This window comes from Lutra lutra, chromosome 7 (genome assembly GCF_902655055.1).
Source record: "Lutra lutra chromosome 7, mLutLut1.2, whole genome shotgun sequence".
In the NCBI taxonomy this organism is placed as follows: Eukaryota; Metazoa; Chordata; class Mammalia; order Carnivora; family Mustelidae; genus Lutra; species Lutra lutra.
In genome coordinates, this window is record NC_062284.1 from 87,399,414 (window position 1) to 87,416,504 (window position 17,091).

The 17,091-nt window shown below is 39.5% G+C and overlaps 1 long non-coding RNA gene across 1 annotated transcript; it reads right to left on the reverse strand.

Moving 5' to 3' along the window:
• Nucleotides 1-1,215: 1,215 nt before the first annotated feature.
• On the reverse strand, nucleotides 1,216-16,851 carry LOC125105018 (uncharacterized). The gene is made up of 3 exons (XR_007128785.1): nucleotides 16,768-16,851; nucleotides 2,536-2,916; nucleotides 1,216-1,424 (listed from the first exon to the last, which is right to left on the reverse strand). It is a non-coding gene; the product is annotated as an uncharacterized LOC125105018 (long non-coding RNA).
• Nucleotides 16,852-17,091: the final 240 nt, after the last annotated feature.

Below are 17,091 nucleotides of genomic sequence, written 5' to 3' on the forward strand. Positions count from 1 at the left end.
TCATTTTAATTCTAATTTGGTGTTTCCAAATGGAACCTAACTGCAATTTTTTTTTTCCAAAGGCAAGCGCTTTGGGCCATCCGTGTGGAAATGCAAAGACTCACAGGAGCCCTGGGAAGGAATTTGGTCACCTCTTCCCTCTGGATGAGTGCACCAAGGGGCAGGGAACATGGCCAGAGCCATAGCCATAGCCTCAAAGCTGGCTGATGTCCGCAGGGCTCATTCTGGCTCTCCGAGAGTCTGGTCGGCTGGCTTGCACAGCTTCAAAGGAACTTCCTGTCTGAAGCTGCCCAGTGGGATGACCCTGCAGGACCTGGAATCTGAGAATTCTAGAGCTGCCAGGGAGATTTTGCCTCTCTCCACCCAGTTCTCACAGGTGGAAGCAAAGTAGGCCTAAGGAAATGGATGCCTTTCCTGAGGTGTCACAACGAGATTAGAAATACCTCTGAAGTTTCCAGACTCAGAAAGGTGAAAACAAGAATGAAGTCCACCACAGACCAGGCTGCCTTCCTAGTCTGTCACCCATCAGTGAAATTAATTCTTGGAATCATTTTTTATCAATATTTAATTTTATCAATACATAGCTTAGTGATAATACTTAATTCCATCAGTTAATGATTAGATCAACCCTTCATTTTAAATATAGTAATATTTGAATTTTTGTGGGGTAGATTATTTGTGAATTTTCTCCTCCCTTTCTATGTGCTCTTTCTTGTGGCAAAGATTTCTAATTGGTTTCTAAACCAGAAAGAAATCAGGTTCTCCTATGAGGGAGACCTCTGTACTGTAAAGGTTCACTGGGGAAGATATGCCCTTTGGCAAATCTTCATAACAAGAATCATTCTTCTGGTGTTGAAGCTTTTAGGTCCTGTTGTGCTTGGCCCACAGTGGCTGGATGAGCCGGGAGAGTTGGCTTTACAACCTATCTTGTGTCTCCTGGCACTTATCTGACTGTATCCTTGGAACGACAGAACTCAGCAAGACATTTCTGGTTGTTTACTGAAGCTTTGCAAATATTTCATAATGTATGCACGTGTGACTATGTGTATGTATCTAGCTAACATTTACTGAGTACTTTACTATGTACTAGGCATGGAGCTAGGTACTTCACATTGTCTGCCTCACCCTGGGGTGCGTGTATTATTATCTCCGTTTAACAGATGAAGACACTGAGGGCCTTGAGAGGTTAGGTGACTTACCCGAAGCCCCATAGCTAGTTAGCAGCAGAACCAGTCTTCTAAGTCCTAAACCCGTATTTTTGAGCTGAGTGCTCTGCTCTCTGTTTATGAAGGAGGTACAGCTTGTCTTATAGCCAGGCCTCGAGTTCTCGGAGGAAGCATTCCAACTTCTAAATCATTAAAAATCACTTAATCTTCCATAAAGAAAGCAAGTACCTCCATTCTGCTGTCTGCTGTGTCCAGGCTCTGGAAACCATAAAAAGAAAAGACAAGAATCCAGTATTTTTTTTAAAGATTTTATATATTTATTTGACAGAGAGCAGGAGAGAGGGTGAAGGTGATCACAAGCAGGGGGACAGCAGAGGAGGCAAAAGCAGGCCCCCCACTGAGCAGAGAGCCCAATGAGGGGATCGATCCCAGGACCCCCGGATCATGACCTGAGCTGAAGGCAGATGCTTAACCAACTGAGCCACCCAGGGGCCCCGATGAGAATTTGAACCTTGCCCAGAGCCAACAGCTTCCATATTTCACCCGTTTTCTGGGAGCAAAGAAGCTTTAAGAAAGGAATTCATTTCACAAAAAACATAATGCTGAACTGAGGGGGAACCTAGTTTTCTCCTTTACACCAGTCTAATCTCTCTTAAAAAATGAGGCTTTATAGTTATGAGCTCTCCCTTTTCACATCTTGAATCTTCCCGTGTAGAGAGGCAACCTTCTAAACTGATGTTCTGTTAGTTAAGGTCTCCGAAGAGCAAACTTATTCATTTTATTTTATTTTGAATTTAGGTACAGTTGGTGATTAGGGAGATACTTACTGAGAAATGAACCTGTGACAGAGGAAGAAAGGTGTATGTACTGGTATTCCTTTTCCAGATGATTCTAAATTCGCCTCATTGGTTTCTGCTGTACTGTAGCTTAGTACAATTTTGTTGGGTAGGATTAAGTTAATTTTTTTTTTGTATTTACAAAACTGTAATAATATTCTTTAGTGTGTATTTTAAAGCAGCCCTACGTGGTCTGTTGTGAAATGTAAGTATGTCTCCATAGTAGAAATGCTCATTAAATATTAATATTAAAGTAATAAAGAAAAATATATCAACATTGATAACTGCCAAAAAGAATATTCAGTGAAATTGAACACTCATTCCTAATAAAAATCATTGGAAAAAAAAAGAGAAAGACCCTTAGCATTAAATATGGACACACAGAATCCAAAAGTAAGCTTCAAATATATTTCATAGTGAAACATGAAAAGAATTCCAAGAAGTGAGCCCAATACTGGGCTGCTCACTGTCAATGCTGTTACATAAATTAGCCTGAGCCTTTGAAAAAAGTAAAAAAGTAATCATAAACATACTGTGTTTGGTTTATAAGTTAGTCAGAGTGACAGCATTTTCCATGGTCTTGGTCTATTTTACAAATGCAGCCATGTATTCGGGAGGGATATGAGATTGGAGGCATCATCAGAATTGGTTGGAGGGATCAGCGTCTTGCTATTCACAGGCTGGACAGGGCCCCTGACAGCTGTCTGGCCGCAGTGTGGCCGTGCCCGGTGTCACTGTCAGTTTGGTTTACTGTAACAGACTTTGCACTTCTGTTTCTTCAGATCTGATTAGTAACCCTGGTTTATCTTCTCAATAAAGGTATTGATCCCACATCAATGTCTCAGCCAGTCCCAGCCGTAGCACACTCTCAGCGCAGCTTTAGCAATGAGATCTACACGTGTTCTTCATACAATCTAGCAGAGAAGTAATACAGAATAGAAGGTAAGTGCACACATTCTCTAGAAACTAGCTGTCTGGATCCAAATCTTAGCTATGCCACTTACTAGCTGGTGACTCGGGGTTTGCTGCATAACCTCTCTGCACTTCAAAGTCTTTAATTATAAAATGGAAAGGACAATATTAACAGCATCTACTTTCTAATTTTGTTGTGAGGTTTAAATGAGCTAAGTTGAGTGCTGCAAAGTGTTTGCCATTGCCCCTAAACCTGTTGTAAAATGTTACCCAGCCAGGTAATGTAGTGCATTTGGGTATGATGCATAAACTCTTCTTCATGCAACTTCTATAAACAACACTCACTGTTGACCATCTTTTCTTCCTTTAAGATTTTATTTATTTATTTGAGAGAGAGAGAGAGAGAAAGTGAGAGCATGTGTGCATGCAGCATGTGGGAGCAGCAGGGAGAGAGGGAGAATCAGACTCCTCACTGAGTAGGGAGCCTGATGCGGGGCTCCATACCAGGACCCTGAGATCAGGACCTGAGCTAAAGGTAGATGCTTAACTGACTGAACCACCTAGGCACCCCAACCATCCTGACCATACCAGGAGTCAGGTCAAGATACTCTTTTACATCATGTTATGGCCAAAAGGGACATTAAAAATAGTTTAATCTGACCGTTTCATTTCATAGACAAGGAAGCTATAATCTAGAGAGGCAAAGCCACTTGCCCAAGCTCACAAAGTTAATTGGCAGCCAGTTCAGAACAAATACATCTTTGGTTATATTAAAGAACAATCTGTATGTTATTTTATTCCCATGATGAAGTTTATGCTCATAAAACAACAATAATAACGAATAATAAAACTGCACAATCCTACTAAGCTATTTCTCTTGTAGGAGAGTTGAATGGGATGTATTTTCTAATTCTAAATTTCTTGGAACATGTAAACAAAAGAAATAATGACATGCCATTTTTGGATTTTCTTTACCACTTATTTCTTTAAAGTTCTTAAAACTATGAATGCAAAATGGAATAGTCCTCTTATACACAACTCCCTGGGTCTCACACAAGGCCAAACTCATTTAATATTTGATGAATGTTGAAGGGAAAGTCACTCTGTCACCTACAGTTCATGACACGAAGGTTAAATCCATTGTCCCAAATTTCAGAACAGGAAAATAAGCCAAAGTTCTTTAGTAAAAATCCTTCCCAGCTATTATTTCCTGACTCTACATTGTTCTATGTCACACTCAATTTGCTTCTAGAATCATCATTTTTATTTCCATCCTTATTCTCTATTTTGGAAATTAAGATGTTGAATTCCAGCACAGGTTTCTTTTGAAATGTTTTATTAAACACCAGGGGCTAGCTTCTAACTGGTATATAAAATGGTCTTAAATAGAAGTTATTTTAATGCTCGTAGCTACATTTAATTTTAAGGGGCAGGAACTACTAGCTTTCTGTGAAAGGTCGACCATTTATTATCTGCTGATTACAAAACTGGCTAAAGTAGGAAACTGGAAGCCAGATCTTTTGAAAGCCAGATGATCAGTTGTAGTTATTTTGTATTGAAATTGCAAAACATGCTAGTCTAGTTCCCAGATTCCCTGGAGGAAACAATTTTAAAACCATCACCACTACCTGATAACAGCTTTGTCAGAAAAAAACCTTTGACTTACTCAGTGAAGCCTGAAGTCTACAATTAAAGAGTCATTCTTTAGGTCAATGTGTTCAGAGTTTGGTGAATTTTCAGTCACCTGAGTTCCTTGACCCCACCCAAGTTCTGCTCAATCAAAATCTTCAAGAGAGGGGTTTTGGAGTGTGTATTTTTTCACAAGGATTCCAGATGTTTCTGGGAGTTTACTGTGTTTGAAAAGCTCTGTTTTTAAGATTTATGTTCTCTTATTAAGGGGCACATCTCTGGCAAACTCAAGAAATTCAACTCTTTGGTGAGTTGTTTGTATCCGAATCTATGTGATTCTATCCTAGCACGATTCTGCAGCAAGAGGGGTGAGTAACGTTACTGAGGAAGAAAGAAGAGCATGGAAAGAGGGAAGACACATCTCCATAACAGTGCCCATCAGGGGGCCTTGGACCCAGTTCTTGTTATCAGCTGGGTAGGAGGAAACTAAGCTCTATCCTGGGGAATATGCTCTGGGATCCTTCTCCAGAATTCAGTCTTGTATTACTTTCTGAAGTAAACATTATTGGATTGTTTAAAGTCTGCATATTTTGTTGGAGTTTATGGTAAAATAAATAACTTCTTGGAAACAGCTTCTTTGGTGAAAAGGATAAGAGAATAAATTAATTTTTATGTATGTTTTAAGTGCACTGAGGATGTGAGAATCTGATTGCTCTAAAGGTTGTTTTTTTTTTTTCTTGTGTGTGTGTTTTTTTAATTTTATCACAGTGCAAAATAGTTTTTAGTGCATTGTTTTCTAAATTTGCTTGGCATTATATGTTGAAATCCAAAGCATATGCTTCCTTTTAGTGATTTTGTTAATCCAGGGTCCTGGCTCCCTTGAGACTAGGTCTAGGACATATGAGCAAACCTCTTAACACTGGAATGAGAGAATAAAGATCATACTAGAGACTCCAGCACAGTCTTTTGTAGTGACAAACAAGTGCATGGACAATCTAACAAACATTAAGCATCTGTGTCCATGTCAGAACTACTACAGGAATATCTCATCATATGTGGACTTTTTATAATATGATAAAACCAGAATTACTAGTACATGATGGGCAAAAGGTCCATTTTGAAATGACTTGTGTTGTATTTTAAAAAATTATGATGCAGGCATGGGCTTATTTAATTTTAGATAGTTATATCTAAATCTAAAAACTTGAATACCACAAAATGATTAATGCAGGTGCAAGCTTTCTCATCCAATATAGTTTTTCTTTAAATTGTAAAGAATGGAAAAATGTCTTTTTAATTTTTAATTCTCTCCTTATCTTATGAATTGTACTTCTCCTTGAATATATAAGATATTAAATAATATCAAACTATGCAGCTGAACGATAAATCAAACCATTGAAATGGCCAAAGATAATATGATAAAGACTAACTAGATACATGATGAATGGATGGATGGATTTCAAGCAGAAGGATGCACAATCTCTTCACATTTCATCAGTATTATTGTACTGTTGGTGCCGAAATAGACTCAAAAAGAGGTTAGAAACCAATAAAAAATGACTTGGTAAAGAAGGAAGAGAGTCCTCCTAAAATTCTTGTTATGAAAAGGATTCTGAGCAAGAGGACCTGTGCTGACCTCATTGACAGTTGACCTTACTCTGTGCCCTAGAGATGTGAGACCAGTGTTTATATTTTACAATGACTACCAGGCTCTATGAGTTCATTCAGCAAATTGGTGTTGTCTAAAGGATTTTCATACAGGTTTCTCTGACTCCAAAAATCACAACACTGTATATGCATGCTTTAGCGTGTTTTCGTATCCTATGTACATCCCATGGTATTCTAATTAAACTTTAAAAATGGGTAAACTGGGGGCACCTGGGTGGCCAGTGGGTTAAAGCCTCTGCCTTTGGCTCAGGTCATGATCCCAGAGTCCTAGGATTGAGCCCCGTGTCAGGATCTCTGCTCAACAGGGAGCCTGCTTCCTCCTCTCTCTCTGCCTGCCTCTCTGCCTACTTGTGATCTCCGTCTGTCAAATAAATAAATAAAAATCTTTTAAAAAAATGGGTAAACTATTAATATTAGTAACTTACACATTATTACATGAAACCACTACAAATAAGAATGATGTGACCAAATGTCAACATTTTACTGAAAATTAGTATGATCCTTTAACATAAACAATGCAAATCATCAAAGCAAGCACTGATCTCAATCTGAACGTGGCGGTTATTTGTATTAACCATTGTTAATGTAAAGTAAAAGTATGTCTGAATGTCTGAGGTAACATAAATAATGCATGTTGAGAGACTTTTTTCCCTGGGAGCAAAATTCAAAGTGAAAGGCTATCATTAGGTCTGAATCTTCTGATGTCGAAGTTATTTAAGAAAAATAATATTCCTGTTCTGAGGGAGTAGCTGAGAAACATCTACTGCAACACTGATTTCCCTGCTCTATAAAATTATGTGAATACATGCCCTTTACTGAGCAGATTTATATTATGGTAATATCATTATTTTTGTCATGAATATAATTATTCAAAGCTAGTCTTTCAGTCATGACTAATTTTGTACGATGATGATTCATATGTCTTACCATTAAATAAGGAAACATACTTTAAGATTTTTAAATATAACTAAAGATTTTCATAGCTAAATTTTAGTTATATTTCTGTTTACTGAGGTATGTTGAATTAAACATTATAAATACAGTTTATGAATTGCTTTGACATTATTTAAGTGTGACAATTGATAGTGCCAGAGGTCTCTGTGCTGTGTTCACCTTCAGGTTTACTTTCACCAATCTGAAGTCTCCCCTTGGCTGCTAACATACCAACATCAGAACTCAGTCACACAGACCAGTCTCAAAACCAGGTAATGTGTTTTGTAATTGTAATAAAAGTGAGCCCTTTGAACAGATCTTTCTTGACCTAAGAATCAGAGGAGTACCAGAAGGGCCCAAACCAAGAGACACCAATTTCCACTCTGGTGGAAACTGCTTCAAATGGCAGGGATTTCCTATGAATCTGTGAGAATGAAGGGATCTCAATATCTCACAGTCTCTCTGGGAAGGGAGAATACATTTTATTGACTTTTGTACCTCAAAAGGTAATAGAGAATGGAGATGGGTCATTAAGGAGCCCACACTAGTTAATGAATGCCCATCATTTAGCAACATCTCAAGTCTACAGGTAGAGGGCATGCCAGGGGGGTGGGGGAGCAGAGTCAGGCTCCAAGGTTCTGAGGGCTAAGAAGCTTACTTGCTATGGAACATCAGTGGCAAACCAAGAAATGAACTGAAGAAAATGACCAGCATTTCTTCCCTCTGTTGTATAATTATATTTAGTCACAGGGACTTGGGTAAAATCCCAGCTCTGCCACTTGCTTATAACAAGTGACTCAAATACTCATGTACAAAATAGAAGTAAAAATAATGTCTGCCTATCTCACGAGGTCCATTAGGTTCTGGCTGACATGGAACTACACAAAAGAAATGCTCCGTTAATGTTAGCTTCCATAGCTAACACGGAAATAATATTTCATCAGAAAAGAAAGCCATCCTCGTGCCTCATTCTGGTTTGAATTTCAGAAGGGTTTTGTGATTCATAAAAGGTGATGAACTTGTAATAAAGATTTTGGACTATACTGGAGTCGTGCAATGATCTCCAGAGTAGGAACTTCTTTTTTTTTTTTTTTTTTGGAATCAGCTTAAAGCAGTTGCCAAAGTACTCTAGTGAATGAATCTAGTGGTCAAATTAGGGGTATTGTGACTATTTGCTTAAATCCATTTTGAATAATATTGCTTTATTGTGCTGCTGCTATATATTTAGAATAGGGATAGAACTTCACATGTAGAAATTATTAAATAGGGAAATAGCAGTTTGACATCTGCAGGGGGCTCTGCAGTTACAGGTTAGGATTTTGCCTCCTTTCAAAGACTCATAATGGGATCCACTGTCCAGTCGCTGAGTCCATTCTACTCCATTTTTAAATCATTGCCTATGGACTGCTTAATCATCCAGCAAAATTCTGTTGGCTCAACCAAGAAATAGGAAGCCCTCTTGTGGAAGAGTGATAAGGGCTTTTAAGAGATGGTACAGTTTTGTCCAACCCCCAATACACTGATAATGAACCAGAGACTTAAACAAAATCAGACAGGGTGTTAGTGGGCAAGGCTGAGGCTAACTCTCAGGTATCTTAACCATTAGTCCAGTGAATGTCTGCTGCAGATATCCCAAAGTTTCTCGTGTGTGTGTGTGAGCGAGAGAGAGACTGTTCAATATTTATTGTTTACTATATTTTTCTCCAGACTTTTAAGTTACATATTTTTTATGTTTGAGTTCCTCAAATCTTTCTATGGTTTGTGTCATTTATTAATTTATTCATTAAATAAATATTTACGAAGTGCCAACTGGCCCAGACATTATTCTATATGCTATTGTCCTATAGTAATGAATAAAACAGACAAAAATCCATGCAGTCCAGGACTGTGTATTCTAGTGGAGTGAGATAATAAAAATTCACCAAAAAGTTACATGGGTCTGAGTGCTAGAGACACATGTAAAGCAAAAAGGGAAAGTAGGAGAGCCATGGTAAGGGGTTGGGGATGAAATTCTAAGTAACTTGGCCAGGTACAGACTCACTGAGAAAGTGACATTTGAGTGAGCTCTTGAAGAAGAGAAGGGAGTAAGCCATGTGGGTATCTGGGAGACGTGAGTTCCAGGAAGAGGAAATGGCAACTACAAAGGTCCTGGAGCTGGAATGTACTTAGTATATTTGAAGGCAGAAAAGTCCATGTGGTTGGAAGAGTAAGGCAGAGAGGATGCAGAGGGCAGTGGAGTCAGAGAGGCAATATGGATGGGAAGATCATATTTCGGGAAGATTTGAAAGGCTATTCAAAAGATTTTAGCTTTTACTCTGAGTTGGAGATCCAGTGGAAGGATTTGAGCAGATGCCCAGACATTATTCTATATGTTATTATCCTATAGTATCTAACTTGGGTTTAAAATGATCTGACTTCGGTTTAAAATGATCCCTTTTGGACACTACATGGAGAATAGACTAGAACAATAAGGCAGAAGCAGGCAGACCAGTAAAGAGACTGGAAATGGTGGTTTGAGCCAGAATGCTGGGACTGATAAATGGTTTACTGACTGATTAATTTATTGATGGACTAGACTTATGAAAAAAGAGAAGAGCCACAAGTTTTAGCTGGATTAACTACGAGACTGGCGGAGTGGTACGGCAGGTTGTTCTACTGTTTACCAAGTATTTAGGTTTCCTTCAATGCAGAGTTCCTTCCTATGGAAGAATACCGCACCTCTGTCTGATTGAAACTGGGAGGCCAGGTGACTTGTTTAACTGATAATAAGTAAGCAGGAGCTTTGAGGGCTAGCGTTTGGCATGCGTGTCACTTTCTCCTCAGCTACAAAGCCAGCAAGGCTCCAGCTAAAGGCTGCTCTGCTAGTTTGGTTTCTGGAGCAAAGCCAATGTGGATTATATCCGAAGAGATATACTGATGATATGCAGCAGGAAACAAACTTTGTTGTTGGAATCCAGCAAAATATGCAAGCTGCAGCATCACCCAGCATAGCCTAATAGAAATGCAGTTGGCATTCACTGAAATGAGGACATCTGCTACAAGTGGAGGTTTTAGGTGTGTATGGAGTGACCAGGAGTTCAGTTTTGGTGAGATTTGAGATGCTATTTAGATAGCCAAGTGCAACTGTTGAGTTGCTAGGTGGATGTAAGGGGCTGAAGTTCAAAGAGGTACAGGCTAACGATAGACATTTGGGTGTCATCAGCCCAAGATCGAACAGAATTACCAGCAGAGTGAATGAATAGGTAAGAAGTTCAGGAACTAAGTATTCCTACCACTAACAAATAAGACTGAGAAGTGCAGCTAGTAGGATAGGAGGACGCCCAGGATGTGAATTATACTGGAAGTGAAGTGAACAAAGTATTGCAAAGTATTGCAAGAATGATTATTTGTGTCCCAGGGTACTGATAAGTCCAGTGGGGTCAGGACTAGGAATTGACTTTGGGATGCAGCTGCTCCTGGCACGATATCCCATAGCTTCTAGTTTAGTGTGTCCAGGATAAAAGATGTCAACCCTCACCCAGATATGCAACCCTACATGATCATCACTTCATTTAAGTGCTGAGAATATGGTCCTTGATCTTTAATCCTTGCAGAGTAGAGGGAGAGTTACTCTAGCAGTACCCATAGAGGTAATCTCTGATCACCTAGTCCTCTCACTTATTCTCTCTTATCATCCAGGGACTTCTTTTTCCACCATCACAAAACATTCTCCTTGCCTCCTGCTATAGACTCCGCTTTCAGTCTGACATCCTCTCCCAATTTCACTTCTTCCCTCCTTCTACTGCTCCTTCTTCTCTACCTTGGCTTAATATCTATTGGCGACGGGCGCCTGGGTGGCTCAGTGGGTTGGGCCGCTGCCTTCGGCTCGGGTCATGATCTCGGGGTCCTGGGATCGAGTCCCACATCGGGCTCTCTGCTCAGCAGGGAGCCTGCTTCCCTCTCTCTCTCTCTCTGCCTGCCTCTCCATCTACTTGTGATCTCTCTCTGTCAAATAAATAAATAAAATCTTTAAAAAAAAATATCTATTGGCGACCAAGGAAAATACATGATTCGAGAGATGGGCCGTGGAGAGAAACTAGAAAATATTAAGGAAGAGAAAACCTCTCTAATGTGCCATCTCTGAAAAATACTCGACAAGGAGCTTTAGAGGGTCTGGATGTTCCATGTGTAAAAAATGATCTGACCCCATCCTTCCGGGTTTTGTCATTCTCTCCCCATGGCAGTGCTGCTTCTCTTCTCCCCTCAGATCCTCTCCCTGTGGTGCCCCTGTTCCAGGTCAGTGGAACACAGCTAAGATCTTGAACCTTCAGGAATGTGCAAGGCCACAGTCTGGAACAGACCTTGTCTCACATTGTGGAGGAGAGATGCACCAGGCATCCCGATGTGCAACTGAGAATCCATTTTTATCTAACACATTGTTATGTACGAGTGCTCAGTGCTTGATCACGCCATAGGCTGACTAAGCCCCTACTGAAGGCATCAGCACAGCTGTGGCACAAAAATGAAAAGAAACCATCTTTCCTTTGGATATACTTATCTAAAATGTTTTCAGTCAGAAAATTTCCAGGGTTATTTTGATTGTTCAAAGTAGATAAATTTCACGTCACTTAAAAAAGGCAACATTATCATGAACATGTGTAAGGGGATCATAACGTTAGCAGTACTTGGGTCCCTAGTGGGATTCATCTACAGCTTTAACATTTTTTTCTGTGGGTAGACCTGTGGACCAAGCCCATGGAAAACATTACCTACTTGGAAAAAAAATTATTCTGAGCTCCAATGAATCGATTTACAAATTTTCTAATAAGTCATTTTACAAATTAAAAAGCTTAAAATACTATCTTTAATCTATACAATGTATTATCTTTTCATCTCAAATGACTTGAGATTACTCAAAGGCAAGGTAGTAAGAAGTTCCTTTTCTTATAGAACATTGTTGCTGTACAAGTATTTCAGTATCTTTAGAATTGTCTTGTTCTTATCCAAAAAGCCACTATTCCTTTTTCTAAATTATGCTCTAAAAGTTTAATTTAAAAAGAACAGACCAAATTTTAATGGTTTTTGTTTTGAAAACGATTCTCTGATATAAGTGGAAATTTCTTGTGTTGCTATAAATCCATGGTTAGGAATGAGTAGCTTATATAAAGTTCTGTTTTCTTGTCAAATTCTTCCATTGGCCTAAGTGACATGGAATCACTTTTCAGTAACGAGTGTCCTCAGATACTAAGACAAGGTCCAGAGGGCAGAGCTTTCTTGGCTGAGGAAAATGGCAGAGGTGATAGAGGCATGAGCCAGGGTGGGCGGGATGACGGCGAAAAGCTACTTCTATCTGCTTCTCCTACACACTGAGAAGGAACTGCCAGCAATACTTCAAGTTTCAAAAAATTCCCAGCAGTGAATCAGTAAGGCAGGAAAATGGTAGAAACTCATAGTCACATAGCTACATTGATTACATGGAAGCAGATGTAGTTAATTAATAAAACTAATACTTATTTTTAAGATTTGGGCCTCAAGTTCCCATTCTCTCATTTTTTTTTTTTTATCATTATCAAAGTCTATACACAATCCAACTCATACCTGTCCTTCAAGAACTGAGGCTTCGGATGCTTTTTGGCCATTGTATTAGAAATGCTTTGATGACAGGGATGACGGGAAGAGGTAGTCTCTGCATCCCTCACTGCAGGTGCACGTGGTGGTCCACGTAGTAATGGGCCCAACAACCCATTACATTGTGGATGAGTCTCTTCTATAGCTGCATATTTTTTCAAATTTGAAGCATGAAGTTCTCTCTAGACTGCACCTTGTACAAGTCTTTGGGCGTTTCAAATAAAGTAATAGAATTGGCTTTTGTTACAACACATTTATCTTATAGAAATTTGATTCTTAAAGCAATAGTAAATGTTTTATCAAAATATGTCAAAATACAAAAGATTTTAAAATTGAATAAAAGTTCTTGAGGGTGTGTGTGTGTATCTCCAAGTACCCTCACTATAGTATAGTATGACCCATTATTTCAGACATCAGATTTTTAGATCCAAAACAGAATTAGGAATTAGAAAGTAGGCAAAATGCCTCTCAAAATGCCTCTTGAGATGAATGCCTTAAAGCGATGTGCTTTTCTCTGCTGGAAGAGGACACATTAATTTCCCTCACTCGGTTATCCAGCTAGCAGTGTCTATCTAGCATCTACGACATGCCAGACGTCACACAGGGGTGGGTTAAGATACTCTATACTCAAGAATCTCAGAGTTAACCAGGGAAATAAACAGGATCAAATAATTATGATAAAATGTTAAAAGTTATATAATAAAAATATGTGTAAAATTCTGAAAAGAGCATAAGAGAAGTAGTTAATAATAAAATAATAAAAAAGAATAATAATAAAATAATAAAAAGGTTTCACACAGGAGATAATATTTAAATGGAGGCTTCACTGATCAGTAAGCCTTTGGAAGACAGGGAAACAACAGTTGAAATTTCCAGCCACAGCAAGAATGCAAGGTGTTTTCCTCAGAGAAGGTCAAGAAATCTTTGTGGTTTGGGTTTTGGGTGAACGCCTGGGGCAGATTCTTTCTCAACAGCAGTAAATAAAGAGTAGCATTCTTTCCTAAGAAATCACTCATCTTTCATCCACCAAATCTTCACTGAGTATCACCAAAGTTCATTGAATGGAATTCTTTTTTTTTTTTTTTTTTTTTTTTACCGATCTCTGATATTTGTTTCCTTTTATTTTTTTTTTAATTATTTGGTTTTTTTTGTTGTTGTTTTTTCTTTTTTAAATTTTATTTTTTATAAACATAAAATATATTTTTATCCCCAGGGGTACAGGTCTGTGAATCGCCAGGTTTACACACTTCACAGCACTCACTATAGCACATACCCTCCCCAATGTCCATAACCACACCCCCCAACCCCCGTCCCCAGTCAACCCTCAGTTTGTTTTGTGAGATTAAGAGTCACTTATGGTTTGTCTCCCTCCCAATCCCATCTTGTTTCATTTACTCTTCTCCTACCCCCTTAACCCTCCATGTTGCATCTCCTCTCCCTCATATCAGGGAGATCATATGATAGTTATCTTTCTCCGATTGACTTATTTCGCTAAGCACGATACCCTCTAGTTCCATCCACGTCGTCGCAAATGGCAAGATTTCATTTCTTTTGATGGCTGCATAGTATTCCATTGTGTATATATACCACTTCTTCTTTATCCATTCGTCTGTTGATGGACATCTAGGTTCTTTCCATAGTTTGACTATTGTAGACATTGCTGCTATAAACATTTGGGTGCATGTGCCCCTTCGGATCACTACGTTTGTATCTTTAGGGTAAATACCCTGCAGTGCAATTGCTGGGTCATAGGGTAGTTCTATTTTCAACATTTTGAGGAACCTCCATGCTGTTTTCCAGAGTGGTTGCACCAGCTTGCATTCCCATAAACAGTGTAGGAGGGTTCCCCTTTCTCCGCATCCTCACCAGCATCTGTCATTTCCTGACTTGTTTATTTTAGCCATTCTGACTGGTGTGAGGTGATATCTCATTGTGGTTTTGATTTGTATATTTGTATTTCCCTGATGCCGAGTGATATGGAGCACTTTTTCATGTGTCTGTTGGCCATCTGGATGTCTTCTTTGCAGAAATGTCTGTTCATGTCTTCTGCCCATTTCTTGATTGGATTCTTTGTTCTTTGGGTGTTGAGTTTGCTAAGTTCTTTATAGATTTTGGACACTAGCCCTTTATCTGATATGTCATTTGCAAATATCTTCTCCCATTCTGTCAGTTGTCTTTTGGTTTTGTTCACTGTTTCCTTTGCTGTGCAAAAGCTTTTGATCTTGAGGAAATCCCAATAGTTCATTTTTGCCCTTGCTTCCCTTACCTTTGGCTATGTTCCTAGGAAGGTGTTGCTCTGGCTGAGGTCAAAGAGGTTTCTGTCTGTGTTCTCCTCAAGGATTTTGATGGATTCCATTCTCACATTGAGGTCCTTCATCCATTTTGAGTCTATTTTCGTGTGTGGTGTAAGGAAATAATCCAATTTCATTTTTCTGCATGTGGCTGTCCAATTTTCCCAACACTATTTATTGAAGAGACTGTCTTTTTTCCATTGGACATTCTTTCCTGCTCTGTTGAAGATTAGTTGACCATAGAGTTGAGGGTCTATTTCTGGGCTCTCTATTCTGTTCCATTGATCTATGTGTCTATTTTTGTGCCAGTACCATGCTGTGTTGATGATAACAGCTTTGTAATAGAGCTTGAAGTCCAGAATTGTGATGCCACCAACTTTGGCTTTTTTTTTCAATATTCCTTTGGCTACTTGAGGTCTTTTTTGTTCCATATAAATTTTAGGATTATTTGTTCCATTTCTTTGAAAAAAATGGATGGTACTTTGATAGGAATTGCATTAAATGTGTAGATTGCTTTAGGTAGCATAGACATTTTCACAATATTTATTCTTCCAATCCAGGAGCATGGAACATTTTTCCATTTCTTTGTGTCTTCCTCAATTTCTTTCATGAGGACTTTATAGTTTTCTGTGTATAGATTCTTAGTCTCTTTGGTTAGGTTTATTCCTAGGTATCTTATAGTTTTGGGTGCAAATGTAAATGGGATTGCCTCCTTAATTTCTCTTTCTTCTGTCTTGTTGTTGGTGTAGAGAAATGCTGTGCATTGATTTTATATCCTGACACTTTACTGAATTCCTGTACAAGTTCTAGCAGTTTTGGAGTGGAGTCTTTTGGGTTTTCCACATATAGTATCATATCATCTGCAAAGAGTGATAGTTTGACTTCTTCTTTGCCGATCTGGATGCCTTTAATTTCCTTTTGTTGTCTGATTGCTGAGGCTAGGACTTCTAGTACTATGTTGAATAGCAGTGGTGATAACGGACATCCCTGCCATGTTCCTGACCTCAGTGTGCCCTCAGAGAACAGCGCCCAATGACACCCGTCACCCTGGCCTCCGGCCGCGCTCCGAGCTGACTGAGCCTGCGACCGGTTCAAGGTAACCCCGAGCTGAGAGTCACTCCTCGGCTCTGTCTCTGTAGCCGGCTTCCCCCTTCTAATACCTGTAAGCTCTGCGACACTCAGACACCCCCGATCCTTCTCTGACCCTGCGGAACCTGAGGCCACGCTGACCCCGCGTGGGCTTCACCCCGGTTAAGCCTCTGGAGCGATGTCCCTCAACGGAACAGACTTTTAAAAGTCCTGATTTTGTGGTCAGTTGCCTCGCACTTGTCGGGAGCCGGCCCCTCCCCCCGTGGTCTATCTTCCCGTCGCTTTGAATTCACTTCTCTGCCAGTCCTACCTTTCAGAAAGTGGTTGATTTTCTGTTTCTAGAATTGCTGTTCCTCTTCTCTTCCATCTCCCGTTGGATTTGTAGGTGTTTGCAATCTTTAGATAAGCTATCTAGTTGATCTACCGCTACCTGAAGTAGTCTCAGCCTGCTACTTCTCCGCCATCTTGACTCCTCCCTCCTCATTGAATGGAATTCTTAAGAAAAAGCCTTGTCTTATGTACCAAAAGGAGATTTGCTTCTTGTCTGCCAAAGGTTTCAGCTCAGATGAGGAGGTGATAGGCAGCGTGATAGCTGACTGGTCTGGGGGATGGACAGTGTCTGGGGTAGATACAAACCAAGGACAAAAGCACCATGGCCTGGAGAAATGCACTGTAGGAAAGTGTAGCTGAACTCACCCCCACAGACCCTGGAGACCTCACTGCATCATTGTACATACAGTACGATCATTCTGAGTCATCAAGAAAAAGTTACATCATAGAATTGGATAATCAGAATAGAACTTGGAGGTCATCACGTCCCGTCCATCCCAAATCACCGCTGAAAACTGAGATCTAATTTCTTCTCTCTGGCTGAAAGTGAAACAAATTTCAGTATTTATGAGGCAGTTAGTTTACTCTCATTTTAGACAGCTCCGAGGGTGGTAAAAATCTCCATATGTT